This window comes from Musca vetustissima, unplaced genomic scaffold, assembly GCF_032173495.1.
Source record: "Musca vetustissima isolate MV318-11 ecotype Yass unplaced genomic scaffold, APGP_CSIRO_Mvet_v1 utg21051, whole genome shotgun sequence".
Classification (NCBI taxonomy): Eukaryota; Metazoa; Arthropoda; class Insecta; order Diptera; family Muscidae; genus Musca; species Musca vetustissima.
In genome coordinates this window covers 94790-108357 of record NW_026877149.1, presented here as the reverse complement: position 1 = coordinate 108357, position 13568 = coordinate 94790, and positions in this window count along the sequence as shown.

The following is a 13568-nucleotide window of genomic DNA, read 5'->3' as shown; positions in this document are numbered from 1 at the left end:
TTTAAGGAAGGAGAAAAAACAACCATAACGAATGAACCAATTTTGGAATCCTTTGAAGAGGGAATGCTTTGATATCTTCCCCCCTACCCCCCATTTCCACAAATAAAAATATGTGTTTTAGTTATAGAATTAAAAAGAAGAAGAAAAAAACAATTTATAGTAAAAATATAATTTTTATATAAATTATTGAATTTAAAAAAAAAAACAACAAAAAAAAGAAAAAGAATTACATGTTTAATTGTAAGTAAGATTTCAAACTAAATGTTTAAATTTCAAAAAAAAAAAATCTTTATGCATATATTCTTTATTATAATTAAAAAGAAAAAAAAAACAATTTTTTTGTATATGTATGTAAATGTATATTAAATGTAATTTTTTTTAAATATATATAAATACCACAAATGATTCTTTACATCATTTCCAAAATTTTTCCTACATATTTTTTTTGTTTTTTTAATATTTTGGCTAGCTCTCAATCATTCTCTACAATACACATAATTTTCCCTCAAGTTATACTTTTTGTTATAAATATGTCTTTTTTGTTTTGTTTTTTTAACTTTACATTATTTATTTGTTTTTTTTTTAATAAATAGTTATAGCTATTATTATATTAAGTATTATATAAAAAAAATGTATTTACACTTACCACATATTCCTCCCATTAAGTTAACTTCCATTTAGTTATAGATTTTTTGATATTAATATTGTATTTTTTTTTTAATTTTGTTGTAGTAGAAAAAAGAATATAACATTCTCTCTCGCTCGCTCGATATGAAGACAAAACGTAACACTAAATCATAGGGCATTAACAGGTAGACAAAGAAAATATTAATATAAAAAATATTAAAAATAGTAGTTATTACGATAACAACATCATACGAATTGTGAATTTTATCAAAAATCGAAAATATATTTCACCAACATATACTGGCCGTATTAAAAATTAAATTTTTGAAAAAAATTAACTATGTAGATTATTAAAAAATATTCCTGTAGGAAACAACAATTGCATTTGTTTCTTTTATTATTTTTACAACAACAAAAGAAATTTAAACAATATCGAATGTTGTTAAATTTCATTTATTTTTTTCAATACAGCATTTAGGAAAAACAATAAATCTTCCAATGTCTTTGAAAAGACCAATTGAAATTTATATAAATCACAGGACTTCGTAAATACCATAGATCCTTATAAAGAAAAATCGTCCTGTATAGAACTTCACCGGTTTATAAAGACCTATTGGTCTGTATAGCACTGGACTTTATAAAGCCCGATTGGTCTGTCCAAAAACCACGGATGAGTAACTTTCCAAATTTTTTTCACGATTAAGATTTCTGGACACATTTTCCAACCGAATCGATTATAGTTTGCCACTTTCGGTTATGTTGAGGTGAGAAATCATAATATAAAACCAGTGAGCAGAGCAGTATAGTCGGACGGGGCCGACCATACAATACCCTACACAACTACCACGGAACTCTAACTATCTGTGGATTTTTTCCGAGCCTATTCAATATTTCGTGATAGTTGCACTCTCTTGCCCGATTAGACGTCAACAGCATCTCTTCCTTACAATGACATATTTTTCGAATTTTACCTTCACGGTGGGTTCTGTTGTGACATTCGGCTTATAATTGTGGGCCTATATATCGACACGAAAAAAAATACAAAAAATTAAGTTTTCATACCAAAATTATTATCTGAACATCACTGAAAATTATAGGCGTTATCCTTGATCATAACTGGAACCTCATGGAACATTATAAAGTGATCAGTGTGGTAATGGGTTACTAAATAACATCTGAATACGTAAGCACTAAAAAATTATGGAAAAACCAAATTTTTCACAAGCGAGATTTCTCCCTAGCGATTATTCAGAATAGGGCAGATTACCTATATTGATCCTACTAAAGGTATAGCTGCTATAAATTGGTACCACACATTTTTTTCGGTATTTTGAAATGTTTAGGACATATTCGTATCAAAAGTGGCCGCCGCTTATTAGCCTATAGGAATGAATTTTAATCACTCATATTATTTTCTCATCTTATAGGCGTAAATGTTTTTTTTTTAATATTCTTCTCTACAACATAGGGACTTAGATTTTTTAAATAGTTTTCTCGACCGCATTCTATTATATTGTATTCTCAATCGGGTTTTTCTCGGCCACCTACATTTTGTTTATAAATTGCAATACCCCTGTTATTTTAAAGTTACTGTGCAGTAAGCAAGTTCAATTTTATAATAAGAATGCTAAGGCTCTGCAGAACATAACGATCAACTTTAAGATATGGTCAGCAAAGCTTTAACACATTAAGGACCGCAAAGAAATCTGTAAGGCATACGCCGGGGACCGCACGTTTTTGGACAAAGCAATTTTTGTGAAACTTTCAGAAATTGTATAATAAAATGCATGCTATGTATTATTGAAAAAAGTATGTTTTTAAATAATTATAATAACTTTTTTTAATAATTATAATTGTCATTTCTAAAAGGGCGAGGAACTTGAAGAGGAAGGCTATTCGAATCACCAAAATGGAATGCAACGTGTCGAATTCTTTTTGAGACTAAGACGTTTTTATTTTGCGTTTGTGCATTTCTACAGTTTTTCGTAGCTTGTCCATTCGTAACAGACGGAACGTGAAACACGAGAAAACTCGTTAGCGGCCCTTAATATGTTAACATTAACAAACAGTAAACACATAATTTGTTACATAACTGCCGTACTACAAGACTATTTTCTTGAAAATCTATAGAAGAGGTTTTTTAGAGCATTTCATACAAGTTGACATTTAACAAGGTGCTGCCTATTGGAAGGCCTAGAAAAATGATTCTTTAAAAAATCCATAGCTCTGCTGCTAGAACTGAAAAACTATTCATTAAAAAATTCAGGCTAGTGATAGTCCTTGAGCAAAAATCCTACACATCCTGGCTATCTAATCTTCTATAGGGTCTTACACTATATTTCGATAAGATGAAAAAAAATCCAAAAAAAATTTTCAATACCCCAAAAAACTTCAAAAATCCAAACTTATTATAAACCCTGGTTAATATATTTTTTAATAAATCCAAACCGAAAACATCTTTAAAACAACAAAGAGTTTAAAATACCTTGAAAATGTATTCTTTAATAAGTGAAAATCTATAGAAGAGGGTTTTTATAGCATTCCATACAATTTGACATTTAACAAGATGCTGTGGCTGTTGGAAGGCCTAGAAAAATTATTTTTAAAAAAATCCATAGCCTTGCTGCTAGAGCTGAAAAACTATTCATTATCATCAAATTTAGTCTAATGATAGTCCTTGAACAAAAATCTTACAAATCCTGGTAATCTAATCTTAAACAATATTTCAATAAGATGAAAAAAATTTAAAAAAATTGTCAATACACCAAAAAACCAAAATTATTGTAGATTCTGGAAAGTATATGTTTTTAAATCCAAACTGAAAACATTTTCAAAACAACAACGAATTTAAAATGCCTTGGAAATGTATACTTTAATAAATGCCGTCACTTTAGTTGGAAAATGCGTCTAGGCCCTTCAAAATGTTTTGCGTAGCCCCACATATTTCTATGAAGAAATATTATTTGATATTCATAAAAAATGTTCGTTTTAACAAAAACTTCAAAAAATCCAAATTTATTGTAGACCCTAGAAAATGTATTTTTTTAATAAATCCAAACTGAAAACTTCTTCAAAACAACAACGATTTTAAAATCCCTTAAAAGTGTATTCTTTAATAAATGCAGTCACTCTGGTTGGAAAATGCGACTAGATCCTTCAAAATGTCTAAACTGAGGTGGGAATGTTTTGTGTAGCTCCAAATGATTCTATGAAGATCCATAAAATCCGGCAACCTCGGTTATTTCAATTACAATAAAAGTTTAGAGACCTACATGTATTGAAACGTTTTTTAAGAAAGTCAAAATACCTATCCTGAGGTGGGAATGTTTTAATTGGATCCACATGTTTCTGTGAAGATCCAGAAAGATACAGCAAGCTCGTTTATTTAAATTACAATAAAAGTTTCTACACCTACATGTATTGAAACTTTTTTTATTAAGGTCAAAATATCTAACCTGAGGCCTATATTGAAAACGTTTTTTAAGGAGGATTTCTTCTAAAAATGGAAATGTTAAATTGAAGCCAAATGTAAAATCGAAATTTTTTACATCTAATCTATGCGTGGTAGTCAAAAATTTCTATTATTTTTAATATAGCCAGTATTACGCGACCACTTTAAATTATATCAAGAACAAATTTTTTAAATCCACAAAAACAAGAAAAATTTGTCAACATTTTGATATTAATTTATTTACAAAGTATAGTTTTGCAATACCAAATAAAGAGAAAATTATGCTGCTATGAAATAAAATTCATAATTAGCAAATATTTGATTTGAAAATAGAGAGAGGAAAAAAATATTCTCTGAATAAAAAAAATACATTTTCAATAGCTTACATAATTTTAATAGAATAAATTGCAATTTAATTCGATTTAAATTTTGATTGCTACCAAATGAAAATTATGTGGATGTTATGTTAAAATCCAGCGTTTTCATAGAAATCCAATAATGGATTTTTTTAAATAAAAAAACAAAATTTCAATTAAAAAGAATGTCTAAAATTTAATCAGAGAATTTTTTTCCATTTTAATAAATTCTTATATATATTTTGCGTTCTTAATTTTACTCTAAATGATACGAGATATTACTTATTAACAACAAATAAAAAAAAAACAATTTTTTTAGCATAAAGTAGTGAAATCAATTATAATTAGTCTAAAAAAACAAATTAGAAGAAGAAGAAAATATAATTAAAATCGAAAACAAAAACAATATTATGATGCGCTATAAATTACACAAAATACAACAATTACAAACATAAAAATGAATTTCGAAACAATGTTGCCAAATTATTTGCGAAATAGAAAATTAGAAAAAAACTAACAAACAAATACATAAATAAATAATTTTTAAGAAAAATGAAATAATTAAATAAACAAATTAAGACACACAAATTTAAAAACAATATTTGTATTTTTTGTTAACAGTCAAATTATTTAAGATTCCAAATTAAAAAAAATTGAAGCAAACATAAAGAATATCCATTTAATTCCAGAAACCAATTGGCTGCTATTTCCATAAGCAATTTTTTTTTTAATTTTTTTTTTTTATATTTTTTCTTTTTCCTTATAACACCATGTGCAATATTAAAAAAACGATATAATACTATTTTAATTTCTTAAAAAACAATATATACCACATGTTCCATTTAGTTTTATTTATTAAGTATTGGTTTTAAGTAAGCGCACAATTTGCTTAAACATTATTTGTTTATTTTTATTTAATATTTTTGTTTTGTTTACATTTTTATTCAATTAGAACTAAAATTTTGTTTGTTCATTTACAAAAATATACGTCCATTATTTAGTTTTAATTTATTTTTTTTTTTTTTAAGTAAAATATATATGTAAATTTTAAACTATGTGTGATTTGTCATTAAATTGGGGAATTCATGTGTAAAAAATAATTTAAAAAAGGCATTGGATAAAATTAATTATATTTAAAGAAATCATTATACAACTTTTTATTTTTAAATTTAATTAAACGAATTTTAGTTAAATTTTTAATTTATGCATATAAAAATTAAAATAAATTAAAATAATAATTTTTAATCATGTGTTATTTTTTCCAAATTTTATCCCTACATACTTTTCCGAATTTAATCACCCACAACATTTCAATCCTCGCTCATAGACATGACCTTGCTTAATGACATTTTACATTCATTGTTGTTGTATGTTTTAAATTATTATTTTTATTTTATTATTATTATTTTTTTATTATTTTTTAATTTCTTATTTTAAAAATTAAAAAAAAAATTTAAATAAATTAAAATAAACAATTTTATTGCATATTTTAAACATACATTTTCATATTAATTTTTATTTAAATTTATTTATTTTTAGATACATTTCATTACTATTTTATTTTACCTTTATGTTTGTTTCATTTAATTTTGTATTAATTATTTTTGTTTTTACCAAAAACATATCCCCGACCAACAAAATTTCATTTAATTTTAAACTAAATAAAAAAATAACAAAACATATATTACAACAGTATATCTACCTATCTACATACAACAACAGATGAATTGGCCAATGTGCCAATTAGAACCGATAAAAATAATGAATAATAATCATCTACAGAAGTTTTTTTTTAAATGGAAAAATAAAAATGTGTAACAACAACTAAAATGAATAAACAAATAAATATTCAATATTTTATAGTATTTTAATGAAAAAAAAAAACAAAATTATGAAAGAAAAACATTCAAAAACAACAACAACTTATAAATTTATTCAAATAAAATTTATAAATAATTAAAAATACAAAAAATAATAATAGTAGTTTGAAATTGTTAATTTTGCCAAGGTAAATATTTTTAGGCTTATCTTGGTCTCTCTTTCATCTCAATTGTGGACACTGACCTCTCCGCGGTGTCAACTGGGGTAGCTATTTCACCATCCATTGAAATAGTGAGCTAATATGCCGCGAGTTCACCCATAAGAAATATAAAACCAGTAAGGAAAGTAGTAAAGTCGGACGGGGCCGACTATATGATACCCTTCACCACTATGGGTATATTAAACAGGACTATTAATATATATGGAAGCTTTATCAAAATATTAAGCGATTTCAAACAAACTTGTCACAGGTTAGGTTATACTAATTTCAGAACGTTTTGTTCCTATTGGTTCCTTGGTGCGTCAATTACTTAAAATCAATCTATTATCTAAATCTAGGCCGATTTTCACGAAACAAGGCAGACATCACTGTAGGCTCAATTCAGTACGTTATGCCAAATTTCGTGCAAAACGAAGGATATATAGGGACGTTGGTGGACCATTTACATGAAATCGGACGAAACTATATATGGGAGCTTTATCTAAATCAGGACCGATTTTCACGAAACAAGACAGACATCACTCTAGGCTCAATTCAGTACGTTGTGCCAAATTTAGTGCAACTCGAAGGATATATAGGGACTTTGGTGCACCATTTACATAAAATCGGACGAAACTATATATGGGAGCTATATCTAAATCTGGACCGATTTTCTTGAAACTTGGCAGACATCATTCTAGGCTCAAGTCAGTACGTTATGCCGAATTTCGTGCAAATCGAAAGATATATAGGGATTTTGGGTCACCATTTACATAAAATCGAACGAAACTATATATGGGAGCTATATCTAAATCTGGACCGATTTTCTCGAAACTTGGCAGACATCACTCTACGCTCAATTCAGTACGTTATGCTAAATTTCGTGCAAATCGAAGGATATATAGGGACTTTGGTGCACCACTTACATGAAATCGGGCGAAACTATATATGGGAGCTATATCTAAATCTGGACCGATTATATTACATAAAATCGGACGAAACTATATATGGGAGCTATATCTAAATCTGGACCGATTTTCTTGAAACTTGGCAGACATCATTCTAGGCTCAAGTCAGTACGTTATGCCGAATTTCGTGCAAATCGAAAGATATATAGGGATTTTGGTGCACCATTTACATAAAATCGAACGAAACTATATATGGGAGCTATATCTAAATTAGGACCGATTTTCTCGAAACTTGGCAGACATCACTCTAGGCTCAATTCAGTACGTTATGCCAAATTTCGTGCAAATCGAAGGATATATATAGGGACTTTGGTGCACCATTTACATGAAATCGGGCGAAACTATATATGGGAGCTATATCTAAATCTGGACCGATTTTCTTGAAACTTGGCAGACATCATTCTAGGCTCAAGTCAGTACGTTATGCCGAATTTCGTGCAAATCGAAAGATATATAGGGATTTTGGGTCACCATTTACATAAAATCGAACGAAACTATATATGGGAGCTATATCTAAATCTGGACCGATTTTCTCGAAACTTGGCAGACATCACTCTACGTTCAATTCAGTACGTTATGCTAAATTTCGTGCAAATCGAAGGATATATAGGGACTTTGGTGCACCACTTACATGAAATCGGGCGAAACTATATATGGGAGCTATATCTAAATCTGGACCGATTATATTACATAAAATCGGACGAAACTATATATGGGAGCTATATCTAAATCTGGACCGATTTTCTTGAAACTTGGCAGACATCATTCTAGGCTCAAGTCAGTACGTTATGCCGAATTTCGTGCAAATCGAAAGATATATAGGGATTTTGGTGCACCATTTACATAAAATCGAACGAAACTATATATGGGAGCTATATCTAAATTAGGACCGATTTTCTCGAAACTTGGCAGACATCACTCTAGGCTCAATTCAGTACGTTATGCCAAATTTCGTGCAAATCGAAGGATATATATAGGGACTTTGGTGCACCATTTACATGAAATCGGGCGAAACTATATATGGGAGCTATATCTAAATCTGGACCGATTTTCTTGAAACTTGGCAGACATCATTCTAGGCTCAAGTCAGTACGTTATGCCGAATTTCGTGCAAATCGAAAGATATATAGGGATTTTGGGTCACCATTTACATAAAATCGAACGAAACTATATATGGGAGCTATATCTAAATCTGGACCGATTTTCTCGAAACTTGGCAGACATCACTCTACGCTCAATTCAGTACGTTATGCTAAATTTCGTGCAAATCGAAGGATATATAGGGACTTTGGTGCACCACTTACATGAAATCGGGCGAAACTATATATGGGAGCTATATCTAAATCTGGACCGATATTCTCGAAAGTTGGCAGACATCACTCTAGGCTTAATTCAATACGTTATGCCAAATTTCGTGCAAATCGAAAGATATATAGGGACTTTGGGGCACCATTTACATGAAATCGGACGAAACTATATATGGGAGCTATATCTAAATCTTGACCGATTTCACGAAACTTGGCAGACATCATTCTAGACCTAAATGATTAGGCTGTACCAAATTTCGTGCAAATCGAAAGATATATAGGGACCGTTTATATTAAATCGGTTAAATATATATATGGGAGCTATATCTTAATCTGAACCGATTTTTCCCAATTTCAATAGGGTTCGTCCTTGGGCCAAACAAATGAGCTGTGCCAAATTTCATCCAATTCGGATCATAATTGCGACCTGTACTTTGCTCACAAAAATACATGGACAGACGGACGGACGGACATGCATAAATCGACTTAGAAAGTGATTCTATGCATATTCTCAAAAGGAACCATGTGTCTATCTCGTTTCCTTTTGCCTGTTACAAACATATGCACAAAGACATAATACCCTGTACCACAGTGTGGTGAAGGGTATAAAAATGGGTTGAGGCGTCGGGTTAGTTGCCCACACTCGAAAACCCCTCTTACTATGAAAATGCAACGAAAAGAAAAGAGTCCTCAGTCGGACCTGAGGACTCTTTGTGGAGACGAGGTGTGAATCTCTGAGGACTCTTTTATCAATAGAAAAAAGACTCCTCAGTCGGACCTGAGGATTTTTTTTCTATAGAAAAAAGATAGGAGAATAAAATACCTCGTCTCCCGATTCACTCCAGTAGATGAGCGAATTGATATAATCCGCATAAAAGCGAAGTTCTTCTACATCAGTCTTATATGCGCCCATGTTACGACGCCAAGACAAAGATGAACAGACCTAAGACATTTTTACGAGCGCCTAGAAACTGCATATGACCGCTGTCCTTTAATGCAAAAACCGGAAAGGAAACTATTTTTGGTCCTCCACGAAGGAACATCCTACAACGACTTGAGGTTGTGTAACTTCGCGGCAGCAAAAAACATGGTACATAGTTAGCCGCCCCAGATTCAAGCATCTCGATATACACAAGGCCACCTGGATTTCTCCTGATCAAGCAATGAGAAATCAAATTGACCATGTTATGATAGACGGAAGGCATTCATCCAGTGTTTTAGACGTCCGATCAATGCGGGGGCGAATATCGATTCGGACCATTACCTTGTGGCAGCCAAGGTACGCACCCGTCTTAATGTTGCAGCAAAGGTGCGATCTAATACAACACGGAAACTCGACGTCGAAAAGCTGCAAACACAACAGGTAGCAGAGGCCTATTCCGCTCAACTTACCCACCTGCTTGACGAAAGCACTTCTTGTCCCGATAATAGAATAGAAGCACAATGGCAAAGAATTGCCCACTTCCTACAAACTGCAGCAAAAGCAAAAACCACCATCAAGAAATCCTTGGTACGATCATGGTGTCGTAATGCTACTGATATGAAAAACGCAGCGTATAGGGCAACCCGGCGGACAGTAGCAACACGTAATGCGATGGAGAACTGTCGGGAAAAAAGGAGAGGAGGAGAAGGAGTATTTTCAGAAAAAATAAGAAAGAACAAGAATAATGTGCGCGTGAGCAAATCGAGATGTACCGGAGTCAGAATGAAGTCCAAAAATTCTACCAACGGCTAAAACACCAAACTGAAGGCTTTGGTGCAAGCACATCCTCCTGTAGAGATGAAGAAAGAAACCTGGTGACAGATACAGACAGCGCGCTGAGGATCTGAAAGGAGCATTTTGAAAAACTTCTGGTATCAAATAGTAGCGGTGAATAGGATACCCCAGAACCAATAATAGATGACGACATAGAGTGTATACCACATAGCCAAGATGAGGTTAGAATAACAATCAATCGGCTGAAGAATAATAAAGCAGCAGGTGCTGATGGGTTACAAGCCGAAATATTCAAGACTGGTGGTCAGATGCTGGTAAGGAGCATGCACCAGGTGATTAGTACAATTTGGCTAGATGACTGCATGCCCAATGATTGGAACCTCAGCATTCTGTGTCCCGTGTACAAAAAAGGAGACAAGACGATATGTGCCAACTATAGAGGAATAAGTCTCCTTCCCATCGCATATAAAGTGCTATCCACCCTACTGTGTGAACGGACTGAACCCAATGGTCAATGACATTATTGGACCATACCAATGCGGCTTCAGACCTGGCAAGTCCACCAATGACCAGATTTCCACTCTGCGCCAAATCCTGGAAAAACCCACGAAAAACACATCGACACATTCCATCTATTCGTCGACTATAAAGCCGCATTCGACAGCCCTATCCGTTCAGAGATGTTTAAAGCCGTTTGGCATTCCTGCAAAATTAATTCGGCTATGCAGGATAACATTAACTGGCACAAGATCAGCAGCGGAAAGGACCTCTCGGAGCCCTTTAATACCGAACGAGGATTCAGACAAGATGGCAGTTTGTCGTGTGACCTTTTTAACATCCTCCTGGAAAAGGTCATACGAGAGGCAAAGGTGAGCAGAAATGGCACTTTGTACACCAATAAACACATGTTACTCGCCTACGCCGATGACATCGACATTGAGAGCGGTAACAGCCACCTTTGAACAAATTGAGAAGGAGTCTGCCAAAGTGGATCTGGCAGTAAACGGCGAGAAGACCAAGCTGCTGATGGTATCAACGCGCAAGACTTCCAGTAGATTCGGCCCAACTGTGGAACTTGAGAACTACAGCTTCGAGGTAGTCAAAGATTTTATAAAATTTTTTTCAATTTTTTAGACCTTCCGAGGCTTAGGCGTGGATTTTTTAAATAAATTTTTTCAAAGACCTTCCGAGGCTTAGGCGTGGATTTTTTAAATAAATTTTTTCAAAGACCTTCCGAGGCTTAGGCGTGGATTTTTTAAATAAATTTTTTCAAAGACCTTCCGAGGCTTAGGCGTGGATTTTTTAAATTTTTTCAAATTTTTTCAAAGACCTTCCGAGGCTTAGGCGTGTTTTTTTTAAATAAATTTTTTCAAAGACCTTCCGAGGCTTAGGCGTGGATTTTTTAAATAAATTTTTTCAAAGACCTTCCGAGGCTTAGGCGTGGATTTTTTAAATAAATTTTTTCAAAGACCTTCCGAGGCTTAGGCGTGGATTTTTTAAATAAATTTTTTCAAAGACCTTCCGAGGCTTAGGCGTGGATTTTTTAAATAAATTTTTTCAAAGACCTTCCGAGGCTTAGGCGTGGATTTTTTAAATAAATTTTTTCAAAGACCTTCCGAGGCTTAGGCGTGGATTTTTTAAATAAATTTTTTCAAAGACCTTCCGAGGCTTAGGCGTGGATTTTTTAAATAAATTTTTTCAAAGACCTTCCGAGGCTTAGGCGTGGATTTTTTAAATAAATTTTTTCAAAGACCTTCCGAGGCTTAGGCGTGGATTTTTTAAATAAATTTTTTCAAAGACCTTCCTAGGCTTAGGCGTGGATTTTTTAAATAAATTTTTTCAAGGCCATATTTTTTAAGGCCTGGATTTTTTAAATAAATTTTTTCAAAGACCTTCCGAGGCTTAGGCGTGGATTTTTTAAATAAATTTTTTCAAAGACCTTCCGAGGCTTAGGCGTGGATTTTTTAAATAAATTTTTTCAAAGACCTTTTTTAGGCGTGGATTTTTTAAATAAATTTTTTCAAAGACCTTCCGAGGCTTAGGCGTGGATTTTTTAAATAAATTTTTTCAAAGACCTTCCGAGGCTTAGGCGTGGATTTTTTAAATAAATTTTTTCAATGACCTTCCGAGGCTTAGGCGTGGATTTTTTAAATAAATTTTTTCAAAGACCTTCCGAGGCTTAGGCGTGGATTTTTTAAATAAATTTTTTCAAAGACCTTCCGAGGCTTAGGCGTGGATTTTTTAAATAAATTTTTTCAAAGACCTTCCGAGGCTTAGGCGTGGATTTTTTAAATAAATTTTTTCAAAGACCTTCCGAGGCTTAGGCGTGGATTTTTTAAATAAATTTTTTAAAAGACCTTCCGAGGCTATTTTTTAAATAAATTTTTTCAAAGACCTTTCGAGGCTTAGGCGTGGATTTTTTAAATAAATTTTTTCAAAGACCTTCCGAGGCTTAGGCGTGGATTTTTTAAATAAATTTTTTCAAAGACCTTCCGAGGCTTAGGCGTGGATTTTTTAAATAAATTTTTTCAAAGACCTTCCGAGGCTTAGGCGTGGATTTTTTAAATAAATTTTTTCAAAGACCTTCCGAGGCTTAGGCGTGGATTTTTTAAATAAATTTTTTCAAAGACCTTCCGAGGCTTAGGCGTGGATTTTTTAAATAAATTTTTTCAAAGACCTTCCGAGGCTTAGGCGTGGATTTTTTAAATAAATTTTTTCAAAGACCTTCCGAGGCTTAGGCGTGGATTTTTTAAATAAATTTTTTCAAACACCTTCCGAGGCTTAAATAAATTTTTTCAGGCGTGGATTTTTTAAATAAATTTTTTCAAAGACCTTCCGAGGCTTTTTTTTTAAATAAATTTTTTCAAAGTGTGTCAGGCGTGGATTTTTTAAATAAATTTTTTCAAAAAATGGATTTTTTCAAAGAATTCCTTGAAACATTAGGCGTGGATTTTTTAAATAAATTTTTTCAAAGACCTTCCGAGGCTTAGGCGATTTTTTCAAATTTATTTTCCGACACACAAATGATAGGCGTGGATTTTTTAAATAAATTTTTTCAAAGACCTTCCGAGGCTTAGGCGTGGATTTTTTAAATAAATTTTTTCAAAGACCTTCCGAGGCTT